The sequence below is a fragment of the Mustela erminea genome, chromosome 9, assembly GCF_009829155.1.
Source record: "Mustela erminea isolate mMusErm1 chromosome 9, mMusErm1.Pri, whole genome shotgun sequence".
NCBI lineage: Eukaryota > Metazoa > Chordata > Mammalia > Carnivora > Mustelidae > Mustela > Mustela erminea.
Genome location: NC_045622.1, coordinates 70100810 through 70127975, shown reverse-complemented (window position 1 = coordinate 70127975; position 27166 = coordinate 70100810). Strand labels below are relative to the sequence as shown.

At 41.6% G+C, this 27166-nt stretch overlaps 1 long non-coding RNA gene across 2 annotated transcripts in view; it reads left to right on the top strand.

Annotated features, from left to right (window-relative positions):
* The window catches only part of LOC116600165, a 63675-nt gene extending 37194 nt beyond the window's left edge, over positions 1–26481 (top strand). For both annotated transcript variants that reach the window (XR_004289527.1, XR_004289528.1), the window contains exons 3-4: positions 13139–13256; positions 26192–26481. This is a non-coding gene — a long non-coding RNA (uncharacterized LOC116600165). The remainder of the gene's footprint in view (positions 1–13138; positions 13257–26191) is intronic.
* Positions 26482–27166: the final 685 nt, after the last annotated feature.

Below are 27166 nucleotides of genomic sequence, written 5' to 3'. Positions count from 1 at the left end.
CCACACACGAGGACTGAGAGTTGGAGGTCCCCTGGAAGAGCGTAGGAGGGTAGGGTTACACTTGGAGCCGAGAAACAATATGATTCACTTCCCATCACCCTCAGATGCCTTTTACTTTCCCCACTAGACATGAGCTCATGGAATTCTGTTTCACGTTCCTTTCAATAGATTTTCCTTTTCCTGGAGTAAGGTTAAATGGAACCATCATAGGGACACATTCATCAAGAACAGCCATTGGACAGTAATAGGATAATTGTGCCGGCCCTGCTACCACAGAGATGATAACTAGTATTGCTTTAAGAATGTGCAGAGGCCACATTTACGTTTGGGGCAGCCCCTTTGAAAACTTTGGCAGAGGTCCCCAGCGCTGTTTTCCTTCCCGCAGTGTGATGTGAGAACACTGTTACAGTGCGCGCCTTGTTTAAGCACAAGCCAGGCACTGTGAGGCCTGGAGGTGGATTATGTCCCAGATGATGGCGGAAAGCCTTGGCAGGGGTGGATCCAGTTCCTCCAGGCTCAGTGGAGCTATATTATGATAATGTGTGTTGCCCACAAATGGTGGTTATCATACCAATGCAAGGAGCAGCTGAATGTGGAAGACTAAGAAAATGTTTTGATTATTCATAGTCTTGATCTTGACACTCAGGGCCCTCTATATTTTGGTCCAGTCTTCTTTTCCACTACTACCTTATATATCCCTTAAATCCAGAGGCCAGAGAGGTTTCATTCTCTGTACCACCTGCGATTACTTGGGAGTGTCTGCCTGGGACAGTGTTAAGAAGAATTCTGAAGCCATCCTGACTCAGCAGGATGAAGCTCTGTGATTGATTAGTGAGGTCTGCCGAAGGTGAGGGTGGTGAGTTAGCAGCACACATGTGTGCCACCCCCTATCTCTGTCTAGCACATTCACTTCATTAGATAAGCTAGTTATATACCTCCTGCCTTTCCCCATCTTCCCATTCGTTAGGAATTGTTTCCTTGTGGATATCTATTGACATTCTTCACAGACTATTGCAAACTTTAGCTTTTTGTATAAACTTATTACAGGTCCTCCTGAACAGGCTTATTCTTCTTTCTTCATCATCCCATCAGCCTTTGGTAATACTCTTACTTAAGTACCATTTCTGGCTTGAATTAAAGAGCTACATATGTATGTACCTTATTTCTCTTATAAACTCTTTGATGGTAGGAATCAGATCTCTTTTATCTTTATAACCCCATGGTCAGTTGCTCAAAGAAAGGCTGGAATCTAAGAATGGATCTTAGCTACTTTGGTCTCGTGTGCACATTTTACAGATGGGAAGACTGAGACTTTGGAGCAGTTAGGACAGTTTCCAAAGGTCACACTGAAAGTTAGCAACACTGGATCTGATGCTGAAATTCAGACTCCTGGAATGTTAGATCTGGAAGGATTCTCTGGGGTGTTTGCTTTAGCTTTGACAGCCAGGAAGCTGAGTGAAGCACTTCACACTGCTGCTGGCTACTTCTTTATTCTGGGCTTTGATGGTCTAGGTTGATTGTGATCACTCTGTGGTAAACATGAGTTTGTTGTGAGCCACAACAAATCACTTTTGGAAACAAGCTGGGAGCAAACAGTGAACAAATAAAAATAAATTGGTCTCTTCTATTCATTCATTTCTCCATGGAAAATTATTGAAATTATTCTGTGTCCTAGGGATATAGTAGTACACAAAACAGACAAAAAGCTATGCATTTTTGAAGTTTAAATTCTAGGAGTGTGTGTGTGTGTGTGTGTGTGTGTCTACTTGTATTAACTCATTAACTACAAACTATATGTGATAATTAATATTATCATCATCCCCATGTTGCAGATAAGGAAATAAAGGCCCAGAGAGGTTAAGTAATTTGTCCAGTGTTGCAGATAGAAAGTGATGAAGGTAGGATTTGAACTCAAGCAGTCTGGCTATTTACAGACAGAAAACTGAGAGTCAGAGAGGGTAGGCCACTAAGTCAAGGCTACACAGCTGGTTTGGGGGAACAGTCGGGCTATCTGATTCTCAGATCTGGTTGTTCTCAGGCCACCAGTCTGCTTTTTTTTCCAAGCTGTGGGAAGGAACAGCATAGACAGCATCAATGGGTACAATGATCTGGTAAGATGTGAGAACACACATTTCTCTTGCAGGATAGACACGGGCTGTTTGTTTCTTATACTGGTGAGATGGTGGGAGGGTGGGGAACAGACTTCCAACACACCAAATATTACCCTAATTGGCTCAAAGGCCATGATTGTATCAAGTTCCAGAAATTATGAGTTAACCAGACAGGCCACCGCAGCTGGTCGGCAAATTATTGGCTCAAGTGTTGTAATTATTAAATGTAGCAGAGAGAGAGAGAGAGAGAGAGAGAGAGCGCACGCAAGACACTCAGACACTTAGTCCGGGATAATTGATCCAAAAATTATGGGTTCCAAGAAGGCCAACACTTGCTTAAATTTAGATTTGGACTCAACTCCTGTCACACGCACACAAATGACTACTGTTTCCTGGACACCCACTCAGCACACACAATCGGCCCCTCAGCTCTGCCAGCCCGCAGGAACAAAAGGGATTTTGATTCTGATTATTTTTAAACTTTAATGACAAATCCTTTCCTTCTCCACATTAAAAAATAAAGGCTGTGCGTAGTACCATTAAGGGACTGCTTGCTGCCGCTTGATTCTCGGAGGCACTTACGTTGTTTAAATTTTAATTTCCGGGTTGAAATTTTTATTGAAAACATCACTATCTTTCTAAACAACAAAAAAAGTTTCTTCTCTTGCCACAGGACTAGTTTGTTCTTTTACCTGCTCACACTTCTCCTCCACGGGAGGTTTCCCTACCTCTCCAAGGCTCTGTGCCTCCCAGAAGCCTCCTGGAAGGCTAGTGATCCAAACCAACTATTCCTGCCCTGGACATTTACACATTCTTGTGTAAATGAGTTTTTGTTCTAGGAGGTGGCCAAGGACTTAAGTCTGCAGATCCTTGACCACTGGGGTTGTGTGTCTCTAACTGTTGTGATGACTACGTAGATGGTGGTGAAATCATGGTAATGGTATAAGGAAACACATTAACTGGGCACTTCCCATGAGCCAGGAGCTGTGCTAGGCCCTCTTCATATATTATCTCCTATATGCTCAGGACACTGCAGGGAAGCTCTTTTTACCCTATCTTACAGAGACAGAGTCTGAGAAATCGCTGCATCAGGGAAGGTGGTATGTAATCCATCAGCATTCTAGAATAAGGCAGTGACAGATAACCACTAGAACGTCAGATGGGAAGGACTGAGTGAGATCTGAAGAAGGTCATCTTTTAGTAGGGGCTGGGACTAAACCAGAGAGTCTTCATGGGAAAGAGGGCATTTGAGCCAAACATGGGAAGCAGGGTGGGCTTTTGACATGCAGAGAAAAGGCCAGAAAATGTCCTTATAATGACAAAAATGTGGAGGTGTGTTTGGGAATAACTGCTTTGACCAATTGGTAAAATACTGAGTGGAGTTAAGGGTAAAAGATTTGAGGATGCAGTGGTCAGTTCTTGGAGGGCCTTGAATATCATCCTGATGGTTACAGTCTTTTCCCCATGGTCAGAGGAATCATCCAAGGGTGTCCATCAAGGAAGTGACTACCTCGCAGCCGCAGTTTTAAAAGATCTTGGCAGCAAAGGGTGATTAGGAAATTGGAAGAGGTTAAGACAGGAGGTAAGGAGGCCAGAAGAATGGCTTTTGACTGTTCCCAGCTCTGTTTCTGATCTTGCCATGTTTTTCCTGGTGGCTGGCTTTGGGTCCCAGCCCTGCACCTTGAACCCCCAGGTTGCCCTCTGGTCCCAGCCTGCCCTCAGATAGCTCTCTGCTGCCCCCACCTGGTCCAGGCAGCCCCTGGCACAGTTCACTTGTGGGCCTGGCCTGAGGATCCAACTCCAGGGCCAGTATCACCATGAATAATACAACCGCAGCTCTGCTAGCCAAGACTCAGAACATATGCGATGTGCTAGGCACTATTCATGTCTTTTACAGGTACTAAGTGCTTACCCCCCCACAGGAACTCTACAAAGTGGCTACTATTATTACTTTTGTTTCTCAGGGAAGGAGACTGAGGCGTAGATCTGTCCTATCTTAGAATTTTCACAGGATGCTGCCTCAAAGTCTGAAATCCCCACATCTAAGTTACTTCTGTCTAGATCCTGTTGGAGGACCTGGTCAGAACCCCAGTGAAGGGAGCTGCCTATGAAATGAGGGTGTGGTCATTTTAGGGGCCTGATCTGGCTGGAGAGGGCGTGAGGAATTGAGAGAGGGGACAGAGTAATGATGTCCAGGCTCCTAGTGCTGAGAACTGGGACCGAAGAGAAAGACAGAGTTTGAGCTTTCAGGGGCCATGGAAACAGGAAACCTGGAAGACAGAAGCAAAGAAAGCCAGAAAGAAACAGGAGGAAGGCCGGAGCAAGGCTTCTGGCCCTCGGTTGTGACTGGCATGTGGGTGTCGGACTGGCCTTGTGTGTTTATTAAACAGACATGGTTCTCATTGTCCAAAGTCATCTTTCTGACTTGACAATAATTTGGGGTTCAGGCTCTGACCCTTATGAGATTCCTGTTAAGGAAGACCCGCTGACATCTTTCAAGCTGAGAGGGGGCCCCTGAGGAGGCCAGAGACAGACAGGGCAGTTTTTAATGGGAAGAAGCAGGGCATGGGCGCAGCTGGCAGTCAGCAGGAGGGAGCAGCCCAGAGAGGTATGTGGAGAGCCAAATGCTAACTTCTCCCACTTCCCCATTTTGCCTGGGGCCAGCCCTGGGCCAAATGATAGCATTGCTATAAAACAATTCTCAGGAAGGCTGGCTTGAGAGAGCGGAGCATACCTTTGCACAGTTAAGTACATCCTGCCGAGTTAAAGACCTCTCTGGGATGCACTGAGGTTGCGATCGTGTTTCGAGTACACACAAAGTATCAGACCATGGGTGGGAGTAAGAGCTGGGCAGGTGTGGATGTGCACACATTCTCAATGTCACATCTTCCTTGTGTCCAGTAGGACCTCTCACTTCCCCTAAACACGCCTTGGCTTCCGACTGCTGGCAAAAACGCAGCAGCAGCTGAGCCCTTCCAACCAAGACAGGCTAGTGAAAGGATGTGAATAAGAGTGGGAAGGAGACCATTCCAGGAGCACTACTCAGGTTATTGTCCGTTCCAGGAGCGCTACTCAGGTTATTGTCCATTCCAGGAGCGCTACTCAGGTTATTGTCCGTTCCAGGAGCGCTACTCGGGTTATTGTCCGTTCCAGGAGCGCTACTCGGGTTATTGTCCATTCCAGGAGCGCTACTCAGGTTATTGTTGGCAAGAAAGAGACCATCTTCAGACAAGAGAGGTTCATTGTTAGGATGTGTGTAGACCAGAGCTGGAACCTGCTTATGCTTTAGACCAAGACAGCCTATAAACCCACTTCTCTTCCTGATCTCACATGGGCTACGAGGTCCTGTGTTCATTGCTTCATAGGTCCTGCTTCTGTTTGCTCTAATCAGATCCCAAGGTCAAGTGACAGATAATTGTGTCTGTATGCTGTAGCCCAAGTTGTGGAGGGAGACCATGTGATTGACTTAGCTAATTACTGTTGGTTCCACTGGAGAATGTCCTTTATGACAGCCTGAGGGGTATACTGTCCAGCCAATGGACAAGCCACCTTGGATGAAATGTCCACCTCTGAGCCAGTTGCTGGTCATATAACACAGAACAGCTTATGGTTGCTTCTCATAGCAGTGATGCAGACAGGTTGGTTTTAGATAAGAGACAGTGTAGAAGCTGGGGATCAAGCACCACAAAAACATGCTGAGGACAGGGATCCATCTGATTTTGGTCTCTATGTAGGTCATCTTAGGAGTAGGAGAAGGAATAGAAGAAAGAAAACAGAAGGACATGCGCGGAAACAAAAACATATTTTCTGGAACCACAAAAGTCAAAGCTGATCATGGCTTAAAGAAAACCTGGTCAAACATCCCTGTGTTACAAACAGGGATACTGAGTGTCAGAGCAGGAAACTGACATCGAGATCATCAATCAGTTCTTCCTTTATTTCTTGTTGTCTTCTCTCCTTCGAGCCACCCATCTAGGAGAAGCGATTTCTTGAAGCAGATGATTTAATGAATCAGCCAACCTCTTTTTATGTGAAGGACAGGTCTGTGTTGTTATTGGGATTCACTGAGAAATGTTTAAGTAAAGACCCTGTCAAGGAGGGACACTTGAAGTACAGAGGATGAGGTGTTAAGTGTAAAAAGATCAAACCAAAGAAATGAAAGAAAAATTAAAATTTTGATTAAATTTCTGAATTAGAAATGGCTTTATAATCTTAAAACCATTGCGTATACCACAAGGAAAGATTTATAGATTCAACTACATAAAAATATAATGCTGCTGTATGTGAAAATTAACATAAATCAAAGTGGAAAAACTCAGAAAATTGGCACAAATGTCCAAGGATTAATATCTTTAGTATGGAGATTTCATAGTTTGTAAGAAAGAAAAACATTACATTCTTAATGGATAATGGGAGAGGAGATGAACATGCATAAGAAAGAGGAAACATGTGATCGATAAACGTTTGAACAAAGTATCTGCTGTACTATTGAGAGCAATGAAAATTAAAACAGCAACAAGAGGCCCCTCCCCTTCTTCCTACCCAGATTAGTAGCTCCTATAACAGTACCTGGTGCTGGTATAAACACAACGACATAGCCATCCTCCTCCACTGTGGAGAGGAACTGACAATAATATACACATTTTGGACATTAATTTGGGAATAGGTATCCGGGAATTTGTCCTATGGAAATAATCTAGAATTCAAAAATGTTCATTAAAGTACTATTTCTCATAATGAATAATTAGGAAAGCCTGTTGTACAACCACAGAGGAACATTTAAGTAACACATGGTTCCTCTGTATGCAAGAATACACAGCTGTGAGAATATCTCCAGCAACCTGTGGCAATGCTAGCGTGGCGGTGTTACATCAAGCCTGTGTGCGTGCAGTGTGAGTACAGTCCTGGACAAAACAAGGCACAGCGGAAAGGCACACATGCCTGGATGTTTGTTTCCTCTACTTAGTGGACATTCTGGATCAGTCTATTTTTATTTTATTTATTTATTTATTTATTTTTACTTTGCTCAGCAATCAAAATAAGCATGTATTATTCTTATAACATAAATGAAATAAATCAGAAAATACTGGGTGTGGGAATTCATTTGAACTTGAATGCAGCGAATAAAAGTAATTCAGAGAGTAAGGAAAGAAACACGCAGGGCACTGTATTGAGTGCCCCGTGATGTGGCAGCCTTGCAGTTGAGGAGGGAATGATCCTACTCCCAGCTCTGTGGGTGGGCTCTGATTGCTATGTATCAATCAGTATAACCCCCCTCCCCACCTTGCTATAATTTGGTTTTGGTAACTCAGGCTTAAGCCAAAGACACTATCGTCATTGTTCTGGGGTCCCAGGAGAGTGAAGTGAAGCAACTTGAACTGAAGTTTGTGGGATCCCCTCTCTCTGAGGAAGCACAGACAGATTATACTGGAAATAGAAAGGAATTCAGGAAACGGTGGAGGCATGTGTCTGACTTCACTATTGGGAGAAAGGAGCCTGAGAAAGGGAGCTGGAAACCAAGCTAAGTCCTGCAGAATTTTGATGTAAGGAAGAATTAGAAGTGACTCCAGGGGAAGCCCTTTAAAAAGAGGGTCAGCACGACCCAAACACAGCCTTATCATTTCTCATCTCACTCCACCTTATTGTCTTGATGGTCCTGCCAAATCACCCAGATTGGAGGAGGAAAGAATGATGTCTCCCGAGAGAGATGTTTTTGTTCTGTTTTGACACACTAGCCAGATCCTAGATGGTGTCTGGAAGTCGGGGTGTGCTCGGCTGTTTATCTGGGTGAACCCTGATGCCGCGAAACACACAGTATCTTCCCTCAAGTGCTGGTGTCCACGTTCTGCTGGTGACTGATCTGCCACAGAGTGCCCATTAGGGATGAAGGCAGGGCAAGCTTTGCAAGATCTGTGTAGTCCCTGACTTTGGATTTCAAACAGAAAATTCTCAGCTCTGGATTTGAGGAAGAAAATCCTCAGCTCATCTAAGCAATTCTCACTTTGAAATTAAATACAAGTTGCTGCCCAGATTTTGCTGAAGAGTTGAACACACGCATGCACGCGCACAAAAAAAAAAAGAAAAACAGTGATTTTCCCATTTGATACAAAGGTTTCCAGGAGATCTCTGTATCTGGTAGATCTTCTCATTCTACTCAGCCACCCAAATGAACTCAACCATTCGTTTACCAAAGGTTTGTTGGGGATCTACTGTAAGCCACACATGGTGCTAGGGCTGTGGAAAATAAGAGCAAATAAAATAAACAGAATGTATTTATTCAGCCCCTATTCTGTGCCAACATCATAGCAAGCACTTGCTTGTATTATTTGTTGTATTTCATCCACTGAAATAAGCCTGTAGCCCAGCACAGTTATTTATTTCAGTTTCACAGATAAGGAAACTAAAATTCAATAAGTAACCTTCCCCAAGACCATACAGTGTCCAAAGGATGGAACCAGTATTCAAACCAAGAGCTTAAACACACTTAACCTTAATGCCAAAGGGAAGACAGAAAGCCCCTAAAAACTAGTTAAATTCCCATGGGAGCATATGTATATGGTGCTGGGGAAGCTGGGTAGGGAGTTCTTAATTCTGTTAGAGAAGGCTAGAAGAAAAAATTTCTTGAGCTGGATCTTGCCAAATATGGAGAAAAATAGTAAGTACTGGAGAGGTAGTATATTCCAACAGAGAGCCAAGGTGAGCAAATGTGGAAATGAATGATCATGGTTCGAGGGTGCCTGGGAACTCTCCAGGTTCAGTGTGACTGGAGAAACTAGTTCAGTGGGGCAGCAGCAGGAAAAAGGATGATGAAAAAGGCTTTATTTGCCAAGCTATGAAGTTTGAACTTGACTTTGCAGGTAAGGGGAGCCAACAGAGGTTTAACTCCAGCCTGGGGGTAACATGATCAGATATGTGTTTTAGAAGATTCTTGTAGGTATCCCGTGAGCTGGGAGGGGGATTAAATAAGAGGAGACCAGATGTACAGCAACTTGCTGGAGAGGCCTTTGAAAACTTGCAAAAGAAAACCTAAGCCAACTCAGGCCCCACTTCACAATCATTAGAAGCTAGTCCTAATATGGAGTTCTGTTTTTCTAGAGTTACAGCTACAAATGGAAAGGCAGTATCATATAATAAATAGAGTTTGGGGTCAGACATTCCTGCCTTCAAATCCAGACTCTATCTCTTACCTAGTAGTAGTGTGTGACTCTCAAACCTTATGTTTTCTCATGTATTTCCTTTTTTCATGTGTTTCCTGGTAATAAGACCTAACTTATAAGATATTGAGAGGATAGGGTACAGTAATTTATGCAAAATGCCTCGTGTAAAGAAATTCAACAAATTGTAGCTCTGTCCTCTACCCTGTCATACTAGAAAATGACAGCATGGGTACCCAGATTAGTTATAAGACCGCCACATGCTGATAATTTCCAAGATATTAGCTTTATCTTCTGATCTTTTTTTCCCCCTACATTGATTAAATTGATTAATTTTAGTCCTTTGTCTACCACTCTAGTTAGGATAGACTAGGGTATACCGCAGTAACAAATTATGCCTGGAATCTCAGTAGCTTAATAACACAAGTTCACTTTAGATGATCAACACCGATCCCTAGGGGGCTTTATTCCATGTAGTTAACTTAGGGACCCACGCTGACAAAGGCCCCACAGTCTTTTAACTGTGCAATCTGGACTGCAGAGTCTCCAAGGATCCTGCAGAGATGGAAGAGAGAGGTGGAGGACGTGCACATATTTTTAACTGCCTTGAATCAGAAGTGACACATGTCACTTCCACTCCTGGTCCTTTGTTCTGAACTAGCTGCAAACTTAACTGCAGGAGAAGCTGGAACATGGAAAGAGGATGTGAATTTTCAGTGAACTCTAATTGCTCTGTTACATTAGTGATATCCCTACAAAATCTATTAAGAAAAAAAAAAAAGATGCATTTTCTTCCAATTGAAGTCCAACTTCTCCTTGATGAATGAAGTCATTCTTCCTTTGTGTCAGTTCTCATGGCAGTCATTGGCTTCAGAGTAACTCTTCACAGAAAGGTCTCCCACACTCTGAGTCTTCAAATAATGGAGCTGAAAGAATCTCAGAAAGAACTTCCAGGTCAACCTTTACATGGAAATCAGTGCTCTGAATTGATGAGTGACCCATTAAAAATATACATTTGTTTTTTCTTTTGATTCTTGCTGCTTTAACAAGACAGTGACAAGAAAGCTTCTATCAGTGCTTGGCACGGAGTGGGCTAAAGGCGTAGACCATTTCCTGGTTCATGGAAGATATTTCCCCCTTCCCACATAAACTATGAAAGTAAACTGGCTTTTTTGTGTGTGTTTCTAAATCACTGTCTCTCCAATTTGGGAACCTAAAACATGTTGTACCAGAATCATCTGTGGTATCCAAGTCCTACCCTAAATGTACTGAATCTGTGAAAAAAGACTAAACAATGTTTAGTCTTTGTCATTAAGCCCAAGAAAACTTTATTCTTTTGTGTATTATGGTCCATTCATGAGCACAGCATCTCAGGGGCTGGGCAGGGATGAAGGTGGGTTGGCTGTATGTCATTGCAAAGATTGGCCTTGAAGAGCCACTCTCTGTAGGATTCACTGAATAGCAGCTCCTTGGGTCAAGGTGGCCTTGCAGGAGTGGAATCACCTAGGGTCCTCCCTTCCTTGAAGAATCACATTGGCCTGTGCCAGAGATGAGTCAAGCCAGACATTTTTTTTTTTTGCATGTACCAGCAATGCCAGGGACCAGGAAGGAGGCCAATGCTTTATGGTGGTGCCGTGTGTCAGGGAGAAGCTTTGCCAGCAAGCCTGATAGCTGAAGAGCAGACATGAGAGTACTTGCTTGAAAGTGGGTATCTTTTAGACCCCTTTTAGACTGTGTGAGCCCTCAATGTTCTTAGAAAATTGAAAGGTGGAGTGCTCAAGAGTATGATGCTGAATATCTCCTTATCTGGTGGCTAGAAGCCTGTTTGAAATTGAGTTTGGAGAAATGAAAGATATATGAAGGAACCTGGCCCAGGGAGTCACGGAGAAATTCATACCGATTATAACCAGATGGGAAAGTTGAGATCCAGACAGACTTACCAGAGCAAAAACAATAAAGAGTGGCAGAGCAAACTTCATATCCAAATCTCCTTACTCCTAGTTCATTGCTTTTGCTATAGAACCAAGCTCTTCACAGCAAAATTTTAAAGGTCCAGAAAGTCTCAAGGTTCAATTATAGCATCTTCATTTCTTCTCTATTACCTACTTCTTGTTTGTTTTCCTACCTTTCTCATCTTTCTTTACTTCCACCTGATTCAAACAAACTACTCTGGACCTGGGCAGGGATAGCCATGGGCAAGACAAGGGTGAAGAATATACCTTGGGGATTTAGGGACATCTGTAGGACAAAACTGGAGCGATGACATCCAAGATGCCAAATTATGACAGATGAAGTCATTTGGTATATCTGATGCCATTGCTCAAATCTGGCCCCATAGGCTTCCTTAAATCACCAAGGTCAAGTCTTAGTTTAATAGCAACTTTTGTTTACACAGTTCATATTCCTTCTTATCAGACATGGAAAAATCATGTACATGAAGTTATTATATATATGAGAATGATGTGTGAAAATCATTTAACCTCTCTGAGCCTAATTCCACTGTCTGTAAAATGATCATACTCATAACTAACCCATGGGATGAAGTAAGACAATATAATACTGTGCCTCTTAGAGAGCCTGACATATGATAGATACTTAAGCAAGCTTTGATTTCCTTCTTTTTCAGACTCACTCCCATTCATGGGGAATGCTGACACAGGAAGAATCTAGGAAGCAGAAACCCCAGGACTCTTGTTGTACTCTTGCCAGCCCACCTGGGTACTTGGCAAATGTCTTAACACTTGACACGGCTAATTCTCAAAGTCAGATATTATGATAAAACAGTGTAGGAGGAAAAACTGTTGACCTATTTCCTGGAGAATAGAGAAAATTCTGCCAAAACAAAGATGTTTCCAGAGAGTGGGTTGGTTTTGATAAATAATTAACTTGGTTTGGTTTCATTGTATCTGGAGGAGTAATTACAAGAGCATGTTCACGACCCCGGAGTTTTGTTGTCACATTTTCCACAATAAAATCTCCTTTGAAAAAAATGTGTTCAGAAACTTGGCTATAAAATCTTGCTCTTGTCTGAAGAATGCCATGAAACCTTTCACAGCTTATGGGCAACATTTTTAATTGGATCAAAAGATGCTCTATTGTTTCCAACTGGGCTCAAATAAACCAAGGAAACTGAAATTGTATTCCCTTGGGAGGCACTTCATGGCCACAAAAGTAGAATATCCCTTCTGTTGACCTACTGAGTATATTTCTCCACTCAACAGTTATTGAATATCCTGTCATCTTGACATATATCTTTGTGCCAGGTGCTGGGGCTGGTTGGGAGGTGGCTATAGCAGCAGCTTTCATTTGATGTTGAACTCACAATCTAACTGAAGAGATGATGCTCCTGGTGTAAAAGATTGCTGAGATCAAGATACTAATTCAGATTTAAGCTCTTTCACTAACAAAATCTAAGGGTTTCAACTCCACTTTCTGTGAAATGAGATAATTGGATTATATGGCCAACAGATTTGCATTCTTAGGCCAACTCTGGTGGTAGTGACTGCTGTGTTGAGTAGCGTTCTGAGGTCATGTCCATGCTTGGTGGGAAAGAACATTACAAAGGAACAAAAGAATACTTAAACTGTTCTTTATGAGATAATGAGAGGTACGGAGGGAAGGACGAAGGAAAGAGAGAAGTATGACAGAGGAACTAAAAAGATGATACGGCAGAAACTATGCGGCGTGTCCCTTCTGGGTCCACTTACATCTACATTTCCCAGCTTCCACTATGGTTGTGTGGGGCCATGTGACTAAGTTCTGGCCAATGAAATGTGAGCAGAAATCATGTGCGCCATTTCTCTGCTTGGCCTCTGAAACGTTCTGTGTGGTTCTGCATACTCGATTCTCCACACTTGTTTCCTTGTCTCTTAGTTGGATACATAAGATCCAGAGGAGAACTCTGAGATGGAACCACTAGAGAAAAGGGGATGCCATTCTTGAGTCACTGCATTAGACTTCCATCCGCATTCCCAGCTGGACTATGATTTGGGTAAGAAACTTTTTTTTTTTTTTAAGCCACTGAGGTACTGAGGTTGTTTGTTAGAGCACTTAGCCTGCCCTAATACAGACTATGGGAAAGCACATGGGAGTTGTCGGGGGATACCCCTAAGGTGGAATGGTAAAGGTGATCTTTGGAATAGGCATTCCTAATATCTAATTTGAAGTCATTAACCCATTCATGATGGAAACCCTCCTTCATCTCAGCCCCACCCCTAAATCACAAGTGCTTGGGTAGATTCTGCTTTTAGTGAAATTTCATAAAGAAGATGAATGCCATGTCTGAGCTGATAGAGAAAGAAGACCACATCCACAAAAGTAGAAACCCCAAGGCAAATATTGACCAAAGTACGTAAATCTCCTGGAGATTTGCAGAGACTCACACAAGATATGAAATGAGATTTTGACTCATTTTTGTCTAGACTGTAAGGAGGCAGGGAGGGGACTCTAGTTGACCTCAGGGTTACCAGGACGTCAGCTTCAAAACAAACCAGCCATCCAGCCAGCACCCAGGCACAGTTTTCCCTCCGGCCCTGTGGACTTCCAGCCTGGCTCTCATTTTGCCACCTTCTCTTCTTCTGCCTTTCTCTGCTTTTTTATGACTGCTCACACCACAAGAATGCCATGGTCTAAGGAATCTTGTCTGTCAAGAAATCCAAAGGCCCTGCATCCTCCTGTGACAGGGTTAGAGTCTGGCTCCACACTTTGGATAAGTGAAATAAGATGAGATCTTTGTGGAGCAAAACGCCTATTTCTCATCCTTGGGGATGAAGCTGCTTATAAAACAGGATTGGGTTCTATAAAATTCTTGGGATAGATATTTGCCTATTTTCTTAAACTATATTTAGATAAGGTTGGATTGGCTGTGATTAACTCCCAATGAATCTGTGCCAGTGGACAGTGGAATGATTTTCATTGGATCAAGTTTCTCCACAACTCTCAAATAATACATATTTTTAGATGTGAATTTCAGATTCAGAGTCTTCTCCTTTTGCTACAATTTCAGGAGTCTTGCCAGGTGGATGTGTTAACTTTCCAGGCCAGTGGCTGAAATCTGAAACATTGTTTTCATTTGGGATTTTTTTTGTCAGACTGCTGAAATCTCAAGATGTATCCCCTGTGCTGTTCACAGTTTGTGTGTTCTCAGATCCAGAATGATTTAGTCATAGATTAGAACCCAACACCTTCCTGAGCTTCCAGTCCCTCCCTAGGCAGTCCAGAAATCAAGGATGATGATAATTCTCAGAAATCCAGGTTTAGTGTTTACTATTTCACGGGCTCCGGGCACTGTGAGAGCACCCGATGCGAACTACTGACGTAGCCACTGGGAAATTAATGCCCAGAGAAGGGAAGTGATATGAAGACTCTTATATAGTGAGTCTTGAGTCACATAGAGAAAGCGATGGTATGTTTTTGAGTACAATCTGATCTTATTTAAGTGTGATGTAAAACAGTACAGGTTGAACCGAAGAAGAAAAAGAGAAAGGTTTTGGCATTATAGTGTAAAAGACATCGGTGAAAGTCCTCCCTGAAACCTCCTCCCTGAATGAACAAGAAGGAAAACAAATTGAAGCAAATCTAGCAAAGATTAAACTATTAGCCCAAACCAGAGAAGTACTCCCAATATTGTATTCTGAGTGTTATGAAAAGTGGTTTTCAAATGTAGAACAATCTGGACAGAATTGAAAGACAGTGCCTGGCAGGAAGGAGGAGTGGCCATTTCAGATTTGGAGAGATTAGGATTGAAATGCAGGTTGTTCCAGGGGAAAACCTGGGGACTCCCCCCCTGGGAAGAAGCTTTTTCCCATTGTTGATTTTTTAAAAAAGCACTACAAAGCCTGGGCTGGAATTGCTGCCAGCTTCTCCTTTGACCTCTGGCAGGGCAAATGGTATGAGAGTCATGGAAGACTCATTTCTTAGGATTCCTTGTTTGGGCTGTTCCAACGACAGCAAACATACGCTCATTAGAGTGTAGAAATCAATGCAGGGCAAACCCAAATCAAAAGCATGTGAGAAACAAGGACAGAAACAAGGACAACACTTTCTTATAGCCAGTCACCCTGAGAGAAGAACCCGAACCCGGCCAATTCCGAAGCTCACCTCCCCCTATTCCTCCACAAGACAGAGGAACTGAGTCACCAATATGGTGGTGCTATCCTCAGTTATTTCCAAAAATTACAGAAAAAAGCAGAGACAAAATTCTCTAATTGTGGTTACACAAAGCTCCAGCTCCTTGTCCACACCCTTTGGGCACTTGTGTGGCTAGAGGAAAACAAAAAACAAAAAACATCCAGTGTTCCAGTTCATATTCCAAAGAAAAGATTCATACAGTGCTCAGGGCAACAGGAAGTCCACACTAACTTGGGAAAGGAGCAACTTCAGATACAATGACTCTGTTCAAAGATGAGTCAAAAGAAACCCCTGCAAATGGAAACCACAATAAGAATTAGCAAAAATAAATCCATGGATAAATGGAACAGAACATGAAAACACAAATGGAGTACATTTTGAAGACATATTCAAGGAAATAGAAGAACATTTTAATTGCAACCACTTCACACTCTCAAGTAAAACATAGACTTTATGGAATGAGAGATGTATTGATAATTATACAGCTCATCAAAACAGAAAGGAAGCTGATACAGATAAAGAAAGGAATTGAAGTGAAAGACAATATACCATAAACTTTAAGATAAAGCATTCACTTCCAAGGAACAAAACTAGTATCTAAAAATATTAAGTCGATGGTGCGGAGATACCACTGAGAAAATACTAGGGTGAAGTACAAGTTAGAAAAGATGAGCGTAGGGGCACCTGGGTGGCTCAGTTAGTTAAGCATCTGCCTTTGGCTCAGGTCACGATTCTAGGGTCCTGGGATCAAGCCCCACATCAGGCTCCCTGCTCAATAGAGAGCCTGCTTCTCCCTCTCCCACTCCCCCTGCTTGTACACCCTCTCTCTCTTTGTCAAATAAATCTTTAAAAAAAAAAAAAAGATGGGCGTATTCACCAATACAATAATATGATGCAGACTGCAGTACTTGTAGAGCAAAACGTGGTATTTGAAGAAAAGCAGCACTGTAAATGGAATAGAATTGTGATTCTAAGACCTAAGAGAAGAAAACTTGAGATTTGAAGGAATAACTGACTTTCTAATTTTTCTTTTTTTTCCTTTCTGATTTTCATGCTGTTGGAGGCAATTTAGTGGAGAATAGAGATCCCTCAAATAGAGTCTAGTGAACCTATTAGGTTTCAAAGAAAACTAGAAATATCTTTTCTAAACACTAAGATAAGTTACCAAAAGGGAAAAATAAATTAGGTTGAGTTCAGGATGGCAGAACGTAATTGTGTAAGAAATAAAAATCCCGTAACTAGTTAGGTTGCCACCACTGTATAAAACCAACAGAAAAGTATTCTCAAGCATAAGAAGTTAGGGAAAATATTTTAGCCATGTACTCTTCCTGAAAAGTCTACTTCAAGATATAACTTAGATATCTAGGAGATTTTTAAGAATAGTAAAAGAGCTCAAGAATGGGGAAATCTGAGTATAAAAAGGTTGAATTGAGCATTAAGTATGATAAACATATAATTATGCCTGAAGAATTGTGGTAATTATAGTTGGAAATGGTTTGCAAATCTTATAATTCTTAAAGAAAAATAATGTTGAAATTAAAAACAAAATGATAATAACAGCATATTAAAAATAACATTATAATAGATTGGGTAGAATATCCCAGAGTAATTATATTTTGTTTCTTATTTTATCATGGGTGTGGAAGGGGTAGAATTGATGACTGTTAATGTATTTGGTTATGAAAAATATAGTTTGATCTTATTTTTAAATATATAAAAACCCCAAACAGATTAAACATTACCAGTTCAATTATATTAATTGATTAAAGACTTATTGAGCTATCATGTTTATGGTCTAGGACTAGAACAGTGAACATTCAGACAAAATTCCTCCCATTGATCTTACATTCTATACCAGGGTAAAGAATGATTTGTCTCTTGTATAATGTATAATATTATATTATGTAATTTTAGATTTTCCACAGTGAAGGTACACTTGCTATCTTTGTAAACAAAAAAGAACAAAAAACTCCATCAAATTTAAAACAGAGTTGGTAGGCATTTAAAAAAGAAAAAACTTCAGATGCCTCATTGCAAAGCAATGATTCTGTTAAAATCATTTTGTGAACAAAACATTTCATTTACTTGGAACTATCTTAACAGGAAAAATGTTTAATTTGTTCCTCACAGAGTTTCTGTTATGCAAAGATTTTAAAGTAGAAACAATTGCTTCAAGTTATGAGTTGTACAAAGAATTGTGCTTAGTGCTAGAAAGACTATTATATGATTTAGAGTCATCTTTTCTCCTCGCCCCTCTGAATATTTCCACTGGTATCACCGTGGGGAGGCCACTTTCTGGTGGTCCAAATGTAATCACAACATGGACTACTAGATTTAGTGATACAAGGAGTTGAAATATTACTGAGGTGAAGCAAACCATATTACATTAACTTCATTTTATAGTTAAGGACAATCATGCTCAGAAGTGACGTGACTTGAGCAGTCGGACAGCAAGTCAGTGACAGCCCTGAGGCTTATTTTGAAGCCATGATTTGCAAGTGGCTCTCTGATGTGTTTCTCCTAGAGTGTCTGTGGAGTTGCCTAAGGGGCCACATGGGTAGGGAGGGCTCCAAGTAGATGGGATTCAACCAGAGAAGCTGGGCCTTAGCCTACTTTATATATATCGGGCTTCCAGCCAAGTCTGGAAACCAATCTGCTAGGTCACGCTATTCCCTCTCAACAGTTTGCCCTTTGAATATAAACCAACCCACCAGTCATCCAGCCTAAGGCCCTTTCACACTGAGACTTATTGTTATCATATGTCCACAGCCTGATTTCCTCAGAATCCAGCCTAATGTCTTGGGCTGGTTGGCCAAGACCTTCCGATTGAATATCCCTTTTTTCTTAGTCTTTTCAAATTACTGGGGCGGGTGAGGGGAGGGGGAGATTCTGCTTCTGGATATGCAATAGCTCATAGATCTTTAAGGAACATGTCTTGTGTGGGAACATGTGTGTGTGTACGTGGGTTTCATACATAGGTGAATGCTTCTACCCAAGGTAGCTGAGAGCAGAATGAGTGTGGGCAGCTGACCCTGTCCAGGGTTACTGTTCCAGCCGACTTTTCAGTTGAAGTCACTGACTTCATAAATAATCATATTCTTCCTACCTGCCCCTACCCCAGCCAATCAACATTTTTGTAAGGGATTGTGAGAGGTAGATAAAGTCCCTACTATGTGCCAGGCAAGGTGTCATCACAGTGTTAACTGGAATGCATGTCTCATAATTCTCCATTCATTTGTAGAACAGAAAATATCTTTTGGAAGAAGCTTAAAAAGAAGCAAAGTAGGGAATACACACACTCTTTGTTGGATATGCTAGAGAACCAGAGAGTATTAGAGATAGCAGAGTCCTTACTGCATGGCAGCTCTTAAAAGTTGCTTTTTAAGGTCATTGTTCAATGGTAGAGCATGTCATTTCTGTTTCCATTTAAGGCAGGGGGTCCACAAATGGGGGCCTGTGGGCTAAATCCAGCCCTTGGCCTGTTTTTGTAAATAAATTAATTGGAAGGAAGCCACAGCCATCCATTTGCCTATTATGTCTGCTTTTGTGCTACAATGATGGAGTTTAATAATTGTGACAGGAATGTATGGTCTGTAAACCCTAAAGTATTTACTATCTGTAATATTTACTATCTGTAAGACTTTATAGAAAAAGCTTGCTGACCCTTAGTTTATTGTATTTTTCAGCTCACTTCAGCACTTTTTAATTGAAATTTCCTAAAGCCCAGGAATGAATATTAATTCTATCGCTTTTTTTTTTTTTTTTAACTTTTGGCAAGTTGGTTATTTGTACACGTAAATATTCTGGCACAGTTACCAGCACACGTGAGCCCCTCTGTATATACACCATAGTGATGGAATGATTTCTTGGGTTTCACACCCTTTTTATAAGGTTTGCCTGTGGCTGTGGGGGAGGGCTGGTGTCAGGCTCTCTCTCTGCGAATTCCAGTTCAGGAGAGAAAACAGGAGAGCTGTGTGGTCCAGGGGTCTGCTTCCTTTGCTATTACCACTCGTGGACTCATTAAGGACTAGTTAGGGCTTGAGAGCAGGTGCCCAGACAAGAATGAATCTTTGGCTTTATTGTGTAGAAGCTCTGAGGTCTGAAAATATTAGGTTAAAGCAGAAGTCTTAGGTGTATTTCCAGGTTGAAAAAAGTCCAACGTGAGGCCCCCTTTCATTAGTGAAAACCAAAGAACTGATCTTGTTTCCATTTTTGCCCTGTGTTGCAAGATAGACTTGGTAAAATAAGATGCCTTTTCATGGTATTCATGTTGATCCTAACGATTGGATGTTTACAGTTTTCCTTCTCTTGGTCATGATTTTTCATGTACACTTACGTTTCCCTATTTTTTCATTTCACTTTATTTTTATTTCAGTGTTTGCATTTATGCTATAGAGTCAGTTCAGACACTTAGTGGTGAAGAAGTGGGGCATGGATGTGTACAAACAAATATCCTGATAGATAAATAAGCCTCGTAGAAACTATACACTTGCCCCAAATAAGGCCAGGCAACCTACAAATATGTTCAGTTTCTACATTTTGAGATGGAATTTCTTTGACTGTGTCTCATAATTCTGGATATCTCTTGTGAATCCAATGTTCTGATTATCTCTTGCTGCCATTGTAGGACCTCCAGAGGTCTTTAATGGAAATCATGAAAAGTAGTTTCAGCCATAAAAAGCTTGAGCACAACTATATTAAAACACATCTTTCAGCCCCTGACCATGACCACATTGTGGATGTATTTTCCTTGGCACGGTCCATGAACAGCTACTTTGCAAAAGCATGCAGGCGAGTGATGGAATTCCTTGGAGCGGTGGGCCAAGGCTCATGGAGAATATTAGAAAGCTGAAAAGTGCTATTTAATATTTGAGGAAGAAGAGTGTGGGTCTAAAACTTACACACAGAACTGTCTTTGAGAAACAGGTGTGGTGTTCACAAAGATTGTACCCATGCCCTCTCAGCCCCTAGCCCTTTGCCCACCTTCGCCTTCTGGGTTGTTGCTATCACGCCTCAACCTGAATTGATTCCTTGAACCTTTGCTGTGTCCCTCTTCTGCCCCCTCATGAAAATTCATCTGTCCCTTAGAATTTTGCTCTTTGTTTGGGCAAATCTGATGAACATATCTGTGCAAGTCATAAAGAAATGGGTCCGGTTCATAGTAAGCCAAGTCCTCTTACAGGGATCCACTTAGATGTAACTCTTTGGGACATTTAGTCATTCTGACAACCAAAATAAATTTGGGGTAGAGTGAAAGTGAGAGAGCAAAACCAGCCATCACAAGACCTGGGTCTTGTTCCAGCTCAGTCATTGATTATTTGGGTTAGTCATTGAAACTCTTCAAGTATCAGGTTGCAAATCTGTAATATGGGTTTAGGAGTCCTAAATGGATGGAGTTGCTATTAGCAACAGATGGCTTGCTTATGCACGCCAAAGTGTCTTATAAACCCAGAAAACCTGCGCAAATATAAGATAGTGCTATTGTAATAAATGATTATATCTTCAATTTTTATACATTGTGATGGTCAATACAAAGTCAAAAAAAGTGAAATACAATTAAATATGATGTTTCAAGGGGCGCCTGGGTGGCTCAATCAGTAAGTGTTCCATTCCTGATTTTAACTCTGGTCATGATCTCAGGGTTGTGAGATCAAGCCCCACATCAGGCTCAGCACTAGGCTGAGCCTGCTTAAGATTCTGTCTCTGCTCCTTCCCCCACCCTCTCTCTTCCTCTCTAAAAAGAAAAAAATGATGTTTCATGTGCAACTCTGAAGAGTGTCCTATATTTTGGGAGACTGAGCAGGACTACGATAGGCAGCACTTTTCTGCAAGGATGACTTTCTGCAAGGATTATAGCTAACTATGGGATCGGTTGTTGTATAGTTGCAATGGTTCCCAGCTATTTGAAAGATTTCCCCAAGTAGGAAGTGGAGCTAATATTAAAGTGCACTGTCTATACAAGATTTGTCAAGGGATCATCTCAGAATTATTTCATTCTCCTGACAATCCTGAACAGAAGAAATGAAAAGTCATGACATGAGGAAATTAAGATTTGGATATTCTAATTAATATCTTCTCTCCAGAGCTCTTTCCAGCAAGTTCAGAAACACCTGGGTTAACTTAGAGGCCAGTCCCTCCACGTGGTGAGTCTTCTGACCCACCTTAGTCTTGTCAGTTCATGAATATCACATTGACAAATGATGCAAAGCTCAGAGTAATCAGTGAGGGCCAGATGGTAGGACCAAGAGTCACAATAATATTAGAGGGCCAAATATTAGATCCAAAGTACAAGACCTTGGTAATGTGACAAGATGAATGCCATGTTTTTTATTTAGCTTTGAAAAGTCAGTTGTTCAGTCATAAGACCGAAGAAACTTATTTGTATATGTGTGAGTTGGGGGAAAGCCCAAGAATTTAGATGGACAAAGTCAATAGAAACTGAAGGTGTGTTATGTTTGCTAAAAAAGTTAAAAGGCTGTATTTATAGAAATAGATTGCTAAAATTAAAGGAGGTGAAACTGTGCTGTTATCTGTATTGAGCAAACTCATTCTAGCTGTACTTTATTCAGATCTAAACTAATATGTACTGCTGGTAAGTTAGAGATCATCAGCCTAGAATCAGAAATTATATGAAGTGAAGAGCAGTTTGGATGGTTACATTTAGAAAGAGCAGAAGCAAACGTGCACATGTTACTTTAGGGTGTATGACTGATTCTAACAAGAGGAATGACACTCATTGATTAAATGGTAGAATAAGAGCCCATGAGAGAAAATGTTATAGATGTAGAAATTAGCTCTTTTAGAAACAATTTTCTTTTCTGATTTTTACAATACTGAAGTTTAATTTTACTGAAATTAAGTAATATTTGCTCATTATAGAATTTTTATAACCTATAAAAACAAAACCATAAAAAAGAATTTAAAAATCAGCTATGACCCAGCATCTAGAGACAATTGCCATTAACATTAGGATTGACTTGGTAAGAAGAACCATGTAAAGCAGAGGACTTTTTCTGTGGTATTATGATAGTTTGAATGGATAGAATAGGAAACATCTGATGCCTATTCTAAGTGTTGAGATCCCATTTTTTATGATTCTATATAAAACAAGTTCAGGCTAAGGTATATCACCCAGAAAGCTTATTTCCATCATTTTCACAAGACTTTCTGTTGGTTGACCTAGGGTCAAGACAAGTGTTGAACATTCCAGACCCTAGGTTGTGACCAGTATTGGGTGAAGAGGGGAGGAGAGAGCAATTTTGTGTCTTTCAAATCACACATAGTGATACCTAGCATCTGTCAACCTGATCATATTATACAACACCCAAGTTTAGAGTCCTATAGCATCTCAGCTTAAACAAAAATTGCTCCCCTCCTCAACTTTGAAAGACTGGGAATTCCATGATGTCCTAGCCTGACTGGAATGACAAGTGTGTGTGGGTCCTGAAGTCAGAGCAGGCAAGTATAGTGACCACCTAGGAGGGCCTGGGAGGCAAGAGGAGAAACTATAATTGATGGGCAACTTAATGGCCTGGACAGTGAATACCAGAGTTAGTATTTGAGTATGAGCAAGGGTAGAAAGCTAGCAGGAGCTGAAGCAGTAGCCAAAAACAATTACTTGGGACAAGCCAGTGAGATCCCACTGAATGTCTTTTGCTAACGTGAGACTGGTTTCCCCCTCTCCATCCCAATAATAGAGCTTTCTATCAGGATTCCAAGTTCTAGTACTAATCTGCAAAAAGCAGATATAAAATGGGGAAATGTGATTTAGAGCAAGGATTGAAGAAAGGAGTCCTTGTAAGTGGAATTGGTTTCATATGGCATTCTAATGACACAGGAAAGTATGTGTGCGCCCCGTTGGCTTGTGTACCAAACAAGAGTCTGGCCTTTGATTAACTGAACCCGGGTGCTGGGAGGGGGTGGGCATGGAGCAGTACCCCCTCACCACCACCTCAAGGCACACCAGCATCAATGTCAAAACAGCAACACAATCTTGCTCTTCCCAATGCACAGTTGTCAATCAGTAGTTCAGCTGACCAGGCTCAAAAAGAAAAATAAAAGGAAATAAATTAGGAGCAGGGAAAGATTTAGTCTACATTTGATTTTTTTTCCCCCCAAGTCTTATGTAGAAATGCCAACTCTGAAGCTTCTTAGAGTTTCCATGGCTTATTCATGGCTTTGTTGGTGTTATTGTTGCTGCTTACGTATAAGCATCTTAGAGTCAGAAGACCTAATACATGCTTCTCGTTTTACCTTTCATTTTCTCAGTCACTAGCAGGACCAGGATCAAAACTGGATGCCTACTTAGAAGGGAAGGTGGTATTTACCCTAGTTCTCACACATCGTGATCTGTGGCTCCTTCGGAAAGTTACGAGTGTGCCCAGTAGCCTGTGATGGTGTCGGAGACACAGATGGGCAGAGAGTCAGAAAAGCTTAGAGTCACTGATTCAGAGGAGCATGTCGTTTTAGACTTGTGAAGTCCTGGCACCTCAGATTGGGAAGGGGCGTTGAAGGTCATGCAGTATCCTCCCGGAGCTCCTTGCATGAAAAGGATTATGGTAGAAAAGAGAGGGATGACGAGTCTAGCCAAATAGCAGTAGCTCTACCAAGAGAGATTAAATCCATTTCACTTAAATTTAATTTATGACTACTTTGGATTGGTAACATTGTTGGTAATGAAAGCCTAAAATATGACTTAGTCTTTGATTCCAAATAATATCAGATTTCTTCATCTCGCCGAGCGGTGGGTTTACATTTTGTTGTTGTTGAGCTTTGTTTTAAGGGCTAAATCAAAACATAGCCAATCTTTTTTCCTTTTTTTTTTTTTTTTTTAATGCATATCAGCTGAAGCTTCAGAATACTTCCAATAGGCTGTAATAATGAAGAGAAGCATTTAGTAAGGTAGACTACTTAGCAAGGCACTGGAAGCCACATGCCATTATAAAGAAGCACGTCTGGTTTGGCCGAAATCCTGCCTTTGTCTCCAGAGCTATTTTGCTGTAAATTTAGAACAGAAATACCCTTTCTGGAATAAAAATGTAGCTTTGTTGGCTACAAGTGCATGTTTGCTGCCTCACAATTTTAGAATTAGACGATGGACTTATTTAGTAGACATCGGAGGGCAAAAAGCAAAAGCCCGTAATTTAAAACATTCCACTCCACCACAGTCCAAGAAAAACATGGACCGGTGAACAAAACCAGCAGTATTGTAATAAGAAAACAACTAGGTGCATTTTTTCCAAAACCTAAAAACCAGGAATCTAAATGTATGAGTTACTGGCTAAAAATTCCATTTTCATGTCTCAGTTTTGAGCTGGAAAAACAACCTAGACACCGTTTTTAAAAATGCACAAGTTCTCCTGCAGCCCGAGGTGTGGACAGCAGTCTCGCATCCATCTTTATACACTCAAGGGCACTTTCTGTTGCCTGGAGGAATCCTGTGCTAAAAGGATCTTGCTTTGCAAAGATTCATAGGCTTGCATTCAGGCCTACAGTGACTTCTGAGGCGCCCTCCCCACAAGTTACTTAGCAATGCCGTTAAGGTATTTTATTTTACCCCTAAACACTTTGAATATCTGTTCGAGGTCCATGGAGCTTTCCAGGCAAATGATGTGGTAACCTGTAGTAATGCAGGTGGGCTCACCCAGGCTGAAAGGCAGGAGGAATTGGCGTTCCAGGAAGAGAGCTGAGGTTGACACATGGGCCTCTGGAGACAATTACAAGCATGAGTCAACCAACCTGTGGCATCAATGGTATTAGAATTTAAGCATGCGTGCGCATGCACGCATGTGCGTGTATGTGTATGTGTGGTGTGAGACAGAGAGAGCAGGCGCAAATTTCTGAAATTGGCTCAAAGTGACTCCAAAACTACCAACAACACATATAGAACTTGACTGAGGAAAATCAATCTACCTGAGAGGTGAGACTTGATCATACAGCTGGTCTGGGAGTTGTAGATGAGGCTGCAGTCCATGAAGACAGAGTTCTGGTTCTGTTACAACACAAGACATAGTAACGTATGATGATGAGAGAGGTAAAGGTTTTGTGAAGCAGGAGGAAGAAGCAAAGAACTTCAGGAGAAGAGAAACTCTTCAGAAGGAGAACTTGTCCTCATCAGCCGTTGGTCACCCACCTGTTGGTGCCTCAGGGCATATCACACAGGTAACTGGTTTGATGCCTGAATGAGCGTGTCTGTCACGTGAGCATCTGTGATGTCAGAACAAGTACATGTGATTTCTGAGGGGACAGGCATATGGAGTTTGAGTCTATACATCTAAAAATCAGGATATCATAACAATCATAATTTATAGCACACCCACCAAAGGAAATCTCCTGCCTAACAGTTTTGACAGAAGGAATGTGTGGGGATGATGAAAGTGAAGGGACCCACTGATGAGCTCTATTTAAACATAGGCTATTTCTTCTAATTCTTGCCTCATTGCTCAGGGAATGAATCAGGGTTATTTTTCTTCCTTTTGAATCTTTTTCTTTCATACTTTTGTTGAAGGCAAAAGCGAACAGTGCTAGTCACTTGGTGTTTCCATACGAGGAGGTTTATTACCTTTAACCAGTTGTTATGGCAAGAATGCCTTATGTGTCAGTGTGGCTAAGTTCCCAGGTGCCCAATTGGCTTTTCTGGCCCCCAGAGAATTCCTTTTCTGTCTGTACTTCCTACAAGTCTGGAGACTAGATCTCTGGAGTGCACCTAGAAGAACAGTACAGGCTGATGACCCACCATGGAGAGGCAGGCGCATGCTTCCTGCTTCTGACGACCTTACCACTTTCTTCCTCACTCAGTGATGGCTTCATCAGAATTGAGTGTTGCCTGGAGAATGACTCCTCTTCCTCTGCTACCCACTGGCGGGTTCTGGTGAAGGCTACACTCATTCCTTTGACTCTCTGCATGGCAGAAAAGGGGAGGAAGACCACTACGAGCTAGAACTGAGGTACTAGATACCGTGTTGGGCTCCAACCTGATGCTATAATAAGCATTGGGGAGATTGGGGGTGGGGGTTGCTGGAGTAGTTGATACAACGTGTTTCCTCAAGACCTCACCATTACCTCTTTTGTCTGAAGACAACCGCAGCCATTTCTCTGGGTGAGAGTCAACCTATCGTGGTATATTGTGGGGGATATGCCAGCCTGGGCATTCAGAAAGTTGTATGTCATATATGAGGGTGTATTTGTGTGTGGTAAGAGCTTGAAACAGTCCTACTGGACTATGATATAGAGTGCCTTAATTCTTCTCTGCAGAGCTGTGAAAAGGCTTGACCATTCCACACAGCTTTACTAAAGCTGAAGATGAGAAAAGTGAAATGTATCCAGAGCATAAACTGGCTGGTATGCCATATTTTGCTTGGGGACCATACAACATCCTATCTCCAGACATACCTTTTTGTGACATTTCACCATGTAGCACCTAGCCATTTCACCATGTAGCACCTAGCATGATGATCCACCATTCATCAGATCTAGATTCCCTAAAGAAAGCAGGGAGCCCTCCCCCACCTGCAAAAGGGTTCCTGTTTACTGTATGAAGACCTAGCTCTTTGTAGATGACTGACGACTGATAGGCCATACTCATTACCTGAGTTTTCCAAGCTTCACTGTAATAGTTCTGATCACATTCATATCAAAGATGCACCCAAAGAGCAGTAAAGACAGAACAGATCTTTTCTTGAGCCAAGTCACTTCTTTATGAGTCTGGGTGAATTGGAAAAAGGGCTGTGGGAGCACTTGTATTCTAGGGAGCTCAGAACATATTCTACAAAG